Source organism: Equus caballus, chromosome 3, assembly GCF_041296265.1.
Source record: "Equus caballus isolate H_3958 breed thoroughbred chromosome 3, TB-T2T, whole genome shotgun sequence".
Classification (NCBI taxonomy): Eukaryota; Metazoa; Chordata; class Mammalia; order Perissodactyla; family Equidae; genus Equus; species Equus caballus.
The window spans coordinates 45,917,053-45,929,763 of record NC_091686.1 but is presented as its reverse complement, the minus strand read 5'-3'; positions in this window follow the sequence as shown (position 1 = coordinate 45,929,763).

Here is a 12,711-nt window from a genome sequence, read left to right as displayed (position 1 = left end):
TGTCCACCTGTCACTCAGAAATTGAGGAGTTGCAGTAACCTTGCTGGTATGTAGTTGCCTTGCAGTAGATCACTGTAGTCTCCTAAGGGAATTGATGTTCGCTTACTCTAATGTCAAAAGTAAAAATCTTCCTAGGATGCCTTGTCTGGGACCTGAGTTGCAAGGAGGGGAGCGAAAGATGCTGAAAAAATAACTTCAGGAATCAGTATTTCTCCTGAGTCTAAATTCAGGCCTTGGGCAAGTAGAAGGTAAAGGAAAAGCTGGAGTGCAGTATATTCCTTTATCTATAAAGAGAATTCAAAAGCATTCCTCCCCACCACCCCCTCAAAGCTCCAAGAACAGTAAATAGCAGAAAAGATTTGCAGGCGTCAGGAGCTATTTCTGTGACACACAGTGCTTTCCTCTCCTACAGGGAAATCCCAAGGCATGCAACACTCAAGCTGTAGACCATTTCCAAGTCTGAGGAGCTCTGGGGCTTTTCAAGCAGTTTTTATCTATTTTAAAATTAACTTTATTGCTGTCAACCTTACACACATAAAATGCACCCATTTGAAGTGCACACATCAATGTCTTGACCAATGAATGTATCTCCAAGTCTACCACCACGAACCAGATCTGGAACATTTTCATCCCCTCAAAGTTCCTCGTGCCCCTTTGTGGTCAATCTACCTGCACACCCAGCCCCAGGCAACCGCTGATCCGCTTGTCTTAGTGAACATTGCTTTGCCTGTTCTATCATTTCACGTAATAAAATCAAGCCAGTACAGACTATTGTGTGTTTAGCCTCCCCCTTTAGCATGATGTTTTCGAGATGAAAAATGTTGTGTGTATCAGTATTTTGTTCCCTTTTATTGTTAGATGGCAGTCTGTTGTATGGATCTACCATAATTTGTTTAGCCATTCACCAGGGGACGGGCATTTCAGTTGTTGCAAAGTTGGCTAGTATGAAAACAGCCACTGTAAACACCTGCGGACAAGTGTTTTTGTGGACGCGTGTTTTCATTTCTTTTGGATGAATGTCTAGAAGTGGAATTGCTGGATCATATGGTAGGTGGCTGTTAAACTTTATAAAAAACAGCCACACTGTTTTCCAAAGTATTGTACCATTTTCCACCCCCACAGGCAGTGTATGTGAATTCCAGTTGTTCCACATCCTCACCAACACTTGGTATTGAAAGTCTTTTAAATTTTAGCCATTCTAGTGGGTGTAATGTTCTTTCCATGTGGTTTAAATTTCAATTACTTCAAGGTTTATGTTGAGCATTTTTTTAATGAGCTTATCGGTCATTTGTATATTTTCTTTTGTGAACTGTTTAAATCTTTGACCTATTTTTATTGTTCTGTGTTCTTACTATTGAGTTTCAAGAGTTCTTTGTACATTCTGGATACAAGTGCTGTGTTAGGAATACGTGTGAGAATATCTTCTCCCATTGTGTGGCTTGCATTTTAATTTGCGTAATGATGTTATCAGAAGAGCTTAAATTTATAATTTTGATAGTCTTATTTATCAATTTGCTCTCTTATGATTAGTACTTTTTATGTCTTGTCTAAGAAATCTTTGCCTAACCCAATAAGCAGAGACTTTTCCTATGTACTCTTCTAGAAATTATATAGTTTCAGCTTTCACATTTAGGTCTATGATCCAATTTAAGTAAATTTTTGGTGTATGGTGGCAGGTAGGTGTTGAGATTCATTTGTTTTCATCTGACAGCACTGATTCCAGCACCATTTGTTGAAAAGCTCTCCTTTCCGTCATCACATTACCTTGGCACCTTTGTTTAAAAACACACACACTCATATTTGTGGGTGTCTTATTTCTGGCTTCTGGAATCCCTACCATGTTCTATTGCTATTAATCTGTCTTTGTGCCAGTACTGCACTGTTTTGATTACTGTAGCATTACAATCATTCCTGGGTCATCCATCTGAGCTCTTATTTTCAAAATTGGTTTAGTGATTCTGGGTCCTTTGAATCTTCACATAAGTTTTAGAAGCAGCTTGTCCTATTCTACCAAAAAAAGTCTGCTGGGAGTTTGGAATTGTGTTAAATCAATAAATCAATTTGGGGCAACATATATCATGAAAATACTGAGTCATCCAATGCATACCCATGGTTTATCTGTTCACTTACCATCGTCTATAATATCTGACAGAAATGTTTAATAGATTTCAGTGTATGATTCTTGCTCATGTTTTGTTAATTTCATCCCTAAATACTTCATATATTTAGTGATATTGTAAATAATAATCTTTTTCCAATTTTTCATTATTACTATATTAAAATACAGTTGATTTCTGTATATTGACCTAGTATTCATTAATCTTGCTAAATTTACTTCTTAATCCTAGAAGCTTTTTGATATATTCCATAGGATGTCCTATGTATACAATCATGCCATCTGGCAATAAAGGCGATTTAAATCCTTCCTTTCTAATAACTAGGCCTTCCATTTGTTTTTCTGGCCTTAATGTACTAGTTTGGACTTCCAGTACATTGTTGAATTGGTGAGAGTGGAATTCCTTGCCTTGGTCCCAAACATGGCCATACGGTCTTAACATCAAGGATGCTGCTAGCTTTAGGTTTTTGTAGTTAGCAAAGAGATCTTTAACCATGCATGGATGTTGGATTTTGTCCAAGGTTTCCACCTATTGAGATGCTCACATGACTTTTCTCCTTTAGGAATTACACTTACTCTGCAATGAATTACATTAATATTTGAGTGTTAAACCAACTTTGCATCCTTGGGGTATGTCTCACTTGACCAGAATGCATTATCAATTTTATAGATTGTTGACTTTGATCTACTAACGTTTTGTTAAGGATTTTTGTGCCTACATTCACAAACTCTGTAGTTTTCTTGTACAATATTTGTTAGGCTTAGATATCAAGGTGATGCTGACTCGATAAAATGAGTTGGGAAGTGTCCCTTCTTCTATTTTCTAAAGTTACTTGAGTAAAATTGTTATTATTTCCTCCTGAAGTGTTTTGTGGAATTTACCAGTGGAGCCACTCAGAAATGGAGTTACTTTGTGGGAAGATTTTTCACTGAGAATCTCAGTTAAAAAACAGACAGGAGGGAGGCGCAGGATGAAGCAATGTGCCTGAGGCCTTGAATCAGGGTTGACTGGTTTCTTCCTAGTCACGATCACATGATCAGACTAATTAGTTAACTAATGAAGTTTAATAGCAGGGTGTGTTTTGCCACCTCATCTAGAATGATATTCCCAAGAGTCTGAAAAAAAAGAGGTTCAGTAAAATCAACCATGAGGCCAGGTTGTAAAACTCTTCTAAAAGCAATAGATAATTGAAAAGAACATGTGTGTAAGTTGATTGCATAGAGCGTGAAAAGAATGTTAGCAGGTAGAATTAATCAACAGAACAGAATGTTTTCTCCTTCTACCATAAAAGTCTGACACCTGCTTCCCCATGTTTATTTTATAATCTCAGAATTGCATAATTAGTTATTCTGAATTTAATGTCTACGTTACATGACATTCCATTAAGAATATTATGAATTCTAAGTTGTCTGCCTCTTGAAAATGTGAGACCCTCTGCTCCACAAGGCCTTTCTGACTCTAAAACTCTGTAGCAAAAGAAAAGCATTCCCACTGCACTTTGAGATTTTGTTACAAACATTCTACAATTGGATGGGATCACTTAGTCTAAGTTATTTTTGACATGATAAAAGCAACATCCTCCAAGATTATGCAATTTATTCAAGTCGTGCAGAGGTGAGGAAATATCTGGAATGGGAACTCCATGCATTTTCTAGTGTACTTCACTAATATGGGGCTCCGGCCACAAGTTTCTTAGTTCTCTAGGTTATTGCACCTTTGGGTTCAATTACCGGGTTAACACGATAGGAGAGTAGCCCTGCCTGCAGTGCCTCCACACAACAAAACCAACAATGCTACAAAAAAAACATAAATAAAATGACATCCACAGTAGAAATTCAAAAGGCCAGAGTCAGAAAGGATTTTCCATTTGTATTGAGAAGCAATTTTTTTTTGGCATACCACATACTTCAGCCTTTGAATCAGATTGGAACTTCGAGGAAATAGAGAGATATTTTGTTTTCTCTCTCTTCTCTGTGTGAAGGGTGAAGGGCCGTACTGACCACTGGGACATTTGGCCATTCCTGAACTATAAAGTGTTGTCATTGCCTGTTCGAATCTCTCTACTCTCCCTAGACAGATGCTACATCACTGCCTCCATTTCTCCATCCAGGCTTTTCTGTGAATACAATCTATTCTATGAAAGGTGCCTGGGAAGGCACATGGTATCCTGAGATGATTAGTGACCTAACGAAAAGTGTTGCAAATGTGGATAAAGTGTGGGAAGAGTTCATGAGGAGGTCTAGTCCCATGTGTTATGTTGTTCAAGTAAGAACTGCACGCTGCTCGACAGTTGCATTGCTAGTCAATGTAAAATGAGCTAGGAGCTCTGCACATCAATTACATCTTTAGTTTTAGCTACAAAACGAGCTCCAAGAACAAAGTATGGACATTGAAGACTGTCCCACTCATCCTACCTTTTGACAAACGTAGTAACTGTACAGACACCCTTTTGAAAAAGTAAAAAGGAAAAAATGAAAATGGGGCATATAAAAGGATGCTGCAGCATACAGAAAGGGAATAACACCCCAAAATAGAAAATAAAATAACAACATAAGAAACATATTATAATTTTAATTTTTTTTTGAGGAAGATTATCCCTGAGCTAACATCTGCTGCCAAATCCTTCTCTTCTTGATGAGGGAGACTGGCCCTGAACTAACATCCGTGCCCATCTTCCTCTACTATATATGTGGGACACCTACCACAGCATGGCTTGCCAAGCTGTGCCATGTCCGCACCTGGGATCGGAACCTGCGAACCCCAGGCCACTGAAGTGGAACATGCGGAACTTAACTGCTGCACCACCAGGCCTGCCCTGAAACATATTACAATTTTAAACAGCAATTGTTTCATTGGTCTTCATCAATGAAGTGTAAGAATGGTATAGGCTCCGTGAAAAGGGTGCTTTGACCATTAGCCTAAGGTAAAGGCTGGGGTCCAAGTGGTATCTGAGTGAATGGGAAATTTTTAAAATAATTTTTGCAATTTTTACAATAATTCCCTCAAAATGGAAGCAGTAAAGAGTAGAATTGACACTTCTGACATCAAATCAGCAATCTGGAGAAGAAACTTGAGATTCTCATCAAGAAACTGTATAGTGGGTAAGACAAAAAAGACACTTCTTAAAATAAAATGATAAAGGTCAAAAATAAAAGAATAGATGATGGCTTTATTCGTTCCATTTATTTTTATTGAGCATCTATTTTATTTAGGCATATTGGGCAAATTCAAACAAAAGGAAATCAAGATAGTTTCATATGGGGCTGGCCCCATGGCAGAGAGGTTAAGTTTGTGTGCTCTGCTTCGGCGGCCCAGGGTTTCACCAGTTCATATTCTGGGCACAGACCTAACACCTCCCATGAAGCCACGCTGAGGTGGTGTTCCACATAGCAGAACTAGAAGGACCTACAACTAGAATATACAGCTTTGTACTGAGGGGCCTCTAGGAGAAGAGGAAGGAAAAAAGAAGATTGGCAATAGATATTAATTAACTCAAGGCCAATCTTTAAAAAAGAAAAAGATTATTTGATAAACACCATTCGGAGTAGAGTTCAGGGCAAAGAAGCATGAGACCAGACAAAGAGGACCATTTTGCATGGATAAAAGGAAAGCTGCACTGCCAAGAAATATCCCTGCATTAAACAATGTAATATTTTAGAAGTTAGGACCATGGGGAAATGAGAGAAGCAAACACTTACTGAGGACTTGGCAGAACTTATCTAGTCTAAGGGGGAGGAATGCAGAGAGGTGGGGCCACTTTATCCACGAGGACGCCTGGGCTCCAAGTTACAAAGTACCAATCAACTATGGCTTAAGCCTTTGCTACTCAAAGTGAGGTCCACAGAGCAGCAGGGTGAACATCACCAGGGAGTGTTAGAGATGCAGAATCTCAGGGCCCACCCCACACCCACTGAATCAGAATCTACTTCTAACGAGATCCCCAGGTAATTCAAATGCACATTCCTCATTCGTATGCACACATATACAGTCATGCACTACAAAATGACGTTTTGGTCAGTGACCAAATATATATATAAGATGGTGGTCCACATAAAAAATGGTGGTCCAATGAGATTATAATGGACCAGAAAAATTCCTATTGCCTAATGCCCCATAATCATCATAACGTCACAGAGCAAGGCATTACTCACACGTTTGTGGTGATGCTGCTGTAAACAAACCTACTGCCCTGCCAGTCATAAAGAGTGTAGTACATACTATTACATACATCACAGAACCCTTGATAATGATAAATGACCATTTTACTAGTTTATTTATTTACTATTTGTCATTATTTCAGAGTGTACTTTCTCTACTTATAAAAATGTTTACTGTAAGACAACATGCCACGTTATGCCAAGCGGCAGCCTCATGTATCTTGTGTTGATCGCATCTCTCGATTCCATCATTTTCTCTTGTGTTGTTTTATTCATCATGGCCCCTAAGCATACAAAGTCCGCTTGTGATGTTGCCAGTAAGAGGCCACATAGAGACTTGGAAATGAAATTAAAAGTGACTAAGGACTACGAAGGTGGAAAATCACTGACGGTTATTGCTCACCAGTCAGGCATGTCTCATTGCACCACAGCTAGGATCCTGAAGAACAAGAACACAGTGACAGATGCTGTGGAAGGATTTGCTTTTTTGAAGGTGTTGAGACTGACGAAAATTGAGAAGGTGCTAAATCAGACCAGGAGAAATTTCCGTTGACCTGGATTGAAGATCAGACACACAAGTGTAGCCCTCTCAATACGATGATAATCACAGCCAAAGAAAAAATGTGCACATGGTGTTGAAAGGAAAGGCTGGACTCTACTACCATGTTGAACTTAGTGCCAGCTCTGGGTTGTTTAAACGATTCAAGAATCATTATTCATTGCATAACGTGAAAGTGAGAGTTGAGTCTGCAAGTGCTGATGTGAAGGCAGCTGGAGAATTTTTGGAAACTCTAGATTAGCTGATTGTGGAGGAAAATTACTTTCTAGAACAAATATTCAGTATGGATGAAACTTCCCTGTTCTGGAAATGGGTGTCTGAAAGGACTTTCATCCATAAAGAGGCCAAGACAATGCCAGGGTTTCAAGGCTTTTAAGGGCAGGATAACGGTCCTGCTTGTGGGGCAGTGTCACAGGGTACAAATTGAAACCCTTTGTGATCTGGCACAGAGAGAACCCCCGGGTCTTCAAACACATCAGTAAGCTCACACTGCCAGTGCACTACAGGAGCAGTGAGAAGTCATGGATGACCCAGCTTCTCTTCCAAGACGCCCTCTGACATTGCTATGGAGAATGGATAAGTTTTGTTTAGAGAAAAACATAACTCCAGATTTTGCTTATTGTTGATAACACTGCTGGACAGATTTCCTTTATTGGTGACCTTCACCCTAATATCAAAGTGTTATTTCTCCCTCAGACAACAGCTCTTTGATCCAAGAAATGGATCGACAAGTTAGAGCAGCTTTTAAGGCCTACTACCTGAGGAGGACCTTTGCCCAGGCTATTGTTGCAACTGAGAAGGACACTGATGTAATTCTGGAAGGACTACAAGGTCTGTGACTGCATCAAGAGCCTTGCTTAGGTTTGGGGTGACGTCACTAAGGAGTGTACGAATAGCATCCGGAAGAAGCCCCTCAGTGGATTCATCCATGACTTCCAAGGATTTGCCAGGGATGAGGAGATTGCAGACATCAATATGGTTGTGGTTGAGATGGCAAACAACTTTAACCTGGGTGTGGATGGGGATGATATTGAGAGCTCCGAGGGTAGGTTCCTGAGGAATTGACTAGTGAGGAGTTTTGGAACTAAACAGGAATGCATAGCTGAAAAAGATGCAAGAAAAGATAAAGATGCAAAAAAAAGAAAACTGCAGAAGAAAAAGAAAAAGAACCCCCAAGAAGATTCATAGTGAAGGGTTTAGCAGAAGCATTTGCAGACCTCAACAAGCTCCTTAAAAAGTTTGAACACATAAACTTCCCAACACTGAAAGGTTTCCACTAATAGAGAGTAATGTTCGTGGTGCATTTTCTGCTTACAAACAAATCTGTGGTGTAAATAGAAAATAAGTCCTTCAGGAGGTGTTCCAGAAGAAGGCATTGTTATCATAGGAGATGACGGCTCCATGTGTGTTACTGCCCATGAAGACCTTCCACTGGGACAAGATATGGAGGCGGAAGACAGTGGTATGGATGATCCTGACCCTGTGTAGGCCCAGGCTAATGTGTGTTAGTTTTTAACAAAAAAGTTTAATAAGTAAAAGTAAAAAAAATTTCAAAAGTAGAAAAAGGCTATGGAATTTGGATATAAAGAAAAAAATATTTTTGTACAGCTGTACAATGTGTTTGTGTTTGAAGCTAAGTGTTATTACAAAAGAGTGAAAAAATTAAAAAGATCCAAACGTTGATAAAATAAAACAGTCTTGGTAAGCTAAGTTTAGTTTCTTATTGAAGAAAGAAAATTTTTTTTTTTTATAAATTTAGTGTAGCCCAAGTGTGCAGGGTGGATAAAGTCTACAGGAGTGTCCAGCGATGTCCTAGGCCTTCACATGACTCACCACTCACTCACTGGCTCGCCCAGAGCAACTTCCATTCCCGCAAGCTCCATTCGTGGTAAGTGCCCTATACAGGTGTGCCATTTTTTATCTTTTATGCCATATTTTTACGCTACCTTTGCTATGTTTAGATATGTTTAGACACACAAGCACTTAGCACTGTGTTACGACTGTCTGCAGTGTTCAGTCCAGTAACATGCTGCACAGGTTTGCAGCCCAGGAGCAACAGGCTGCACCCTACAGCCCAGCTGTGCGGTGGGCTGTACCACCTAAGTTCGTGTAAGTGCACTCTGTGATGTTTGCACAATGATGCAACCACGTAGCAATGCATTTCTCAGAGCGTGTCCCCATCGCTAAGTAACGTAGGACTGTATATTTTGTAATTTTCCAGCCTTTCTTGCTTAAAATACTTTTTCCTGCTTCTTTGTCTCCTGCCTTTCCTTTCGGCACTCCATTACACATATGTAGCTCCATTTAATGGTGTCCCACGTTTCTCTGAGGCTCTGTCCATTTTTCTTTATTCCCTTTTATTCTCTGTTGGTCAAGTTGCATAATGTATGGATCTGTCTTTATATTGGCTGATTCTTTCTTCTGCCAGTTCAAATTCATTGTTGAGCCCCTCTCATGAAACTTTTTTCCAGTTTTCATACTTTTTAACCCCAGAACTTCCATTGGGTCCTCTTCCTCCTTCCTCTTTTTAAATAACTTCCATCATTTCAATGATGTTCTCTATTGATGAGACATCATCATCACGCCTTCCTTTAACTCCTTACTTATGCTTTCCTTTAGTTCTCTGAAAATACGTATAATGGCATTTTAAAGGCTGTTAAACCTGGCACCTGGTCATGCTTACAGGCAGTTTCTTTTGCTTGCTTCCTCTCTGGTATATGGATAAGAGTGCGTGTTTCTTTCATGTCTCGTGATTTTTCTTGTTTGTAACTCGACGTTTTAGATAATATATTGTAGCAATTCTGGGTACTGATCTCTCCCTTTGGGATCGGTATTGGCTTGTTTCTGTTTTTAGTGACTAGCTGAAATGTTTTAGTAAATCCTATCCCCCTGCCCCAGTGGAAGTCTGTGAAGTTGCTCCTTAGGGCACACAACCCCGGTATGGTCACGGTCACCCTGGGAGGACAGTGGTTTTGCCGTGACTCGGTGTGGCTGTTTCCCTGCCACGCCTGCCTGTTAAGCTCTACTAGTTGTTAGTTGATTGCTTTATTCTTTGCAACAATGCCTGGAGCATAAATTGCTCGACAGGCTGATATAATTCAGTTTGGATTCCTTCGAAGTGCTAGTTTTGCAGTCAGCGTTAGATTTATTTGGAGTCCAGGAAGCGCCCTCCTAGCTGACGCTCTTTCCCCAGTCCTCTCTGATAAACCAGCTGTCTCTGGCAGGGGAAGGGGAGACTGTCTCATTGCTGTGAGCAGAGGTAGAGCTCAGGTTCCCCACTCAGCCTGCAGCAACTCCTGAGGGGGGCGTTGCTCCTGATTACCTCCGGGCAGAGGTGAGAACTCCGACTCCCCGCTAGGATTCCACTGACACCTCCCTGGTTGGAAAGATAGTCGTGTCTTGTTACTGCTACCCAATGGCCTGTATGGACACTTTGGGGAGTGAGTGGGTGGGTCGTGTGTGTGGAAGAGCAGCCTCATTATTGTTGGGTGGTGAGAGTTCTGCCCCTTCACCAGGACTCCTCTAACACCACCTTAGGAAGCAGGGGCTGGGGGCACCGCATTACTGCGGGGTGTGCATGGAAGACTAGGCTGCCAGTGATACTGTGGGCTGGGTGCTCATTACCACAAGGTAGGGTTGAAATGGCCAGCCGTGCTGGTCCAGTGGTTAAGATTCAGCACTCTCACCACCATGGCCCAGGTTCACTTTCTGTCAGGAAACCACACCACCCACCTGTTGGTTGTCATCCTGTGGTGGCTGTGTTGCTGTGATGCTGAAAGCTATGCCACCAATATTTCAAATACTACCAGGGTGGACAGGTTTCTGTGGAGCTTCCAGACCCAGACAGACTAGGAAGAAGGACCTGGCCACCCACCTCCAAAAAAATTGGTTGTGAAAACTCTGTGAATAATAGCAGAGCATTGTCTGATACAGGCCCAGGAGATGAGAGGATGGTGCAAGAAGACTGGGCAGGGTCCTGCTCTCTTGTCCCCTGGGTCACTAAGGAGTTGATGGCACTAGCCAAAACAAGGGTTGAAATTCCCGGATCTTTCCTTTGCCTTCTTTGACAGCACCTGGTGGGTGGGTGGGGGTCTGGGGTCTCATTACAGTCTGAAGGTAGAAGCCTAAGCTCCCTGCTGCGACTTTGCCTCACGGGTGCGGCTGGGGCCAGGGTTCTCCATGGCGTTTGGTGGGGTTAGAGCGGTTATTGTCTAAGAGATCTGTGTCCTGCCAGGCTGCCCCTCCCTAACTCTCTGGCTCGAGAGAGGAGGCTTTGGTTGGGGCCTCTTCTTGCCTGCGCCCGTGGGCGTTTCAAGGTTTCTGGCTTCTTCAGCTCCAAGTCTGGGATACATGAGGCATAAGGAGGACCCAAGGAGCTCACACCCATATGCTGCCTCGGATCTCAGGTCTCTAGCCTTTCTGTCTTCTTCTCTCCAGCTTTCTGAGTCTTCTTAGGTTTGTTTTATCTATGACGTCCAGGATTTTTTATTATACTTATGGGAAGGACTAGTGAACATGTCTATTCTGTCTTCCCATGGTGGAAGTCCTCTATGAAACCATCTTTAAAAATTCAATGTGTCATCATCAATGAAAGATATTATTCTTTTGATGCTTGAATTGTCCTAAATTTGACCAGTGGGAGCAACATTCTGCTGGCTCCTAGTCGTCTTGCCATGGTCTTCTTGGTCTGTGAGCATTTCAGCCACAACAATTCTGCCAGGCTCCCTTTGTACCTGTATCTGTTTTACGGCCAAACACTTGATTTAAAACAAACTTGATATATTTACTTACTTATATTATCATTTAATATTATAATTATTAAATATTAAAGATCATATTATCCATGTTACTACTAACAATAAACCTGCTTATTAGAGTCTAACATTTATTTGCAGTTCTCTTTTGTACTAGGGAGTTTAATCCATTCACGTTATTTTGAATGCTGATGTTTTTAGAAGTCTTGATATATTTCCTTACTTTCTTTTCATTCTGCCTTTTCTACCCCTTTTCATTTTGTCCTTTCATGACTTGTTTTGAATTGATTGAACTTCTGATTCACAATCTCAAAAGATATTTTTAGTCAGGTGACCTAGAATGTGACCTACTTAGAACCATTACAGTAAAATTTCCTGGCTTGGGGTTTCCACCTACCAATCAGTTAGAATAAATTCCAATTGAATTCATCTGAGGGCACATATATTTTTGAGGCAGGAGCCAGCCTAAGGAGACAGGGTCATCTGCAAGACCCTGGCCTCACAAGATAAGGCCCCTAACCCATCTGCAAGCTGGGGGAATCAGATGGAGGCCACCAAGATCCACATTCTGCAGCCTCGGGACTTTCCTGCCCAACGCATGAGCCCGAGCACCCAGGAGTCCCCTGAAGGCGACCCTAGCCCCATGAGGATAGTAGAAGTCACACCCAGGGAGGGAGAGCTGGCCTGCTAATGATACATGTGACGCAGGAGGTGGCATCTCGAACAACAGCGCAGACACAAGCACAATCCCACCTCTACATGCTGTGACAAGGCACTCCTGCCCAGCCTTTGCCTAATAAAAGCCTCATGATCCTGCTCCCTAAGGACCGGGTCACCTGCCCTGTTCCTTTCCACACAGGCCCCCTTGTGCCTCCCTTGTGCAGAAGCCAATAAACTTTTACTTGTCTACTCCTGTTTGTTGTGTCTCTTGATTTCTATCCTGGGGGACAAGAACCCAGGGCGCGGGAACATTTTCACAAAATATGATACGAGAATTTTCCCTCTCTAAGGCTATTAAAAAAAATTGTCCCTTTTGTTTCCTTTTGCCGTGGGTGGAATATTTACTAGCCCCTCTGGTTTATTTGAGGTCATAGCCCTTGGAAGATGTGGGGTGTGCAGGAGTT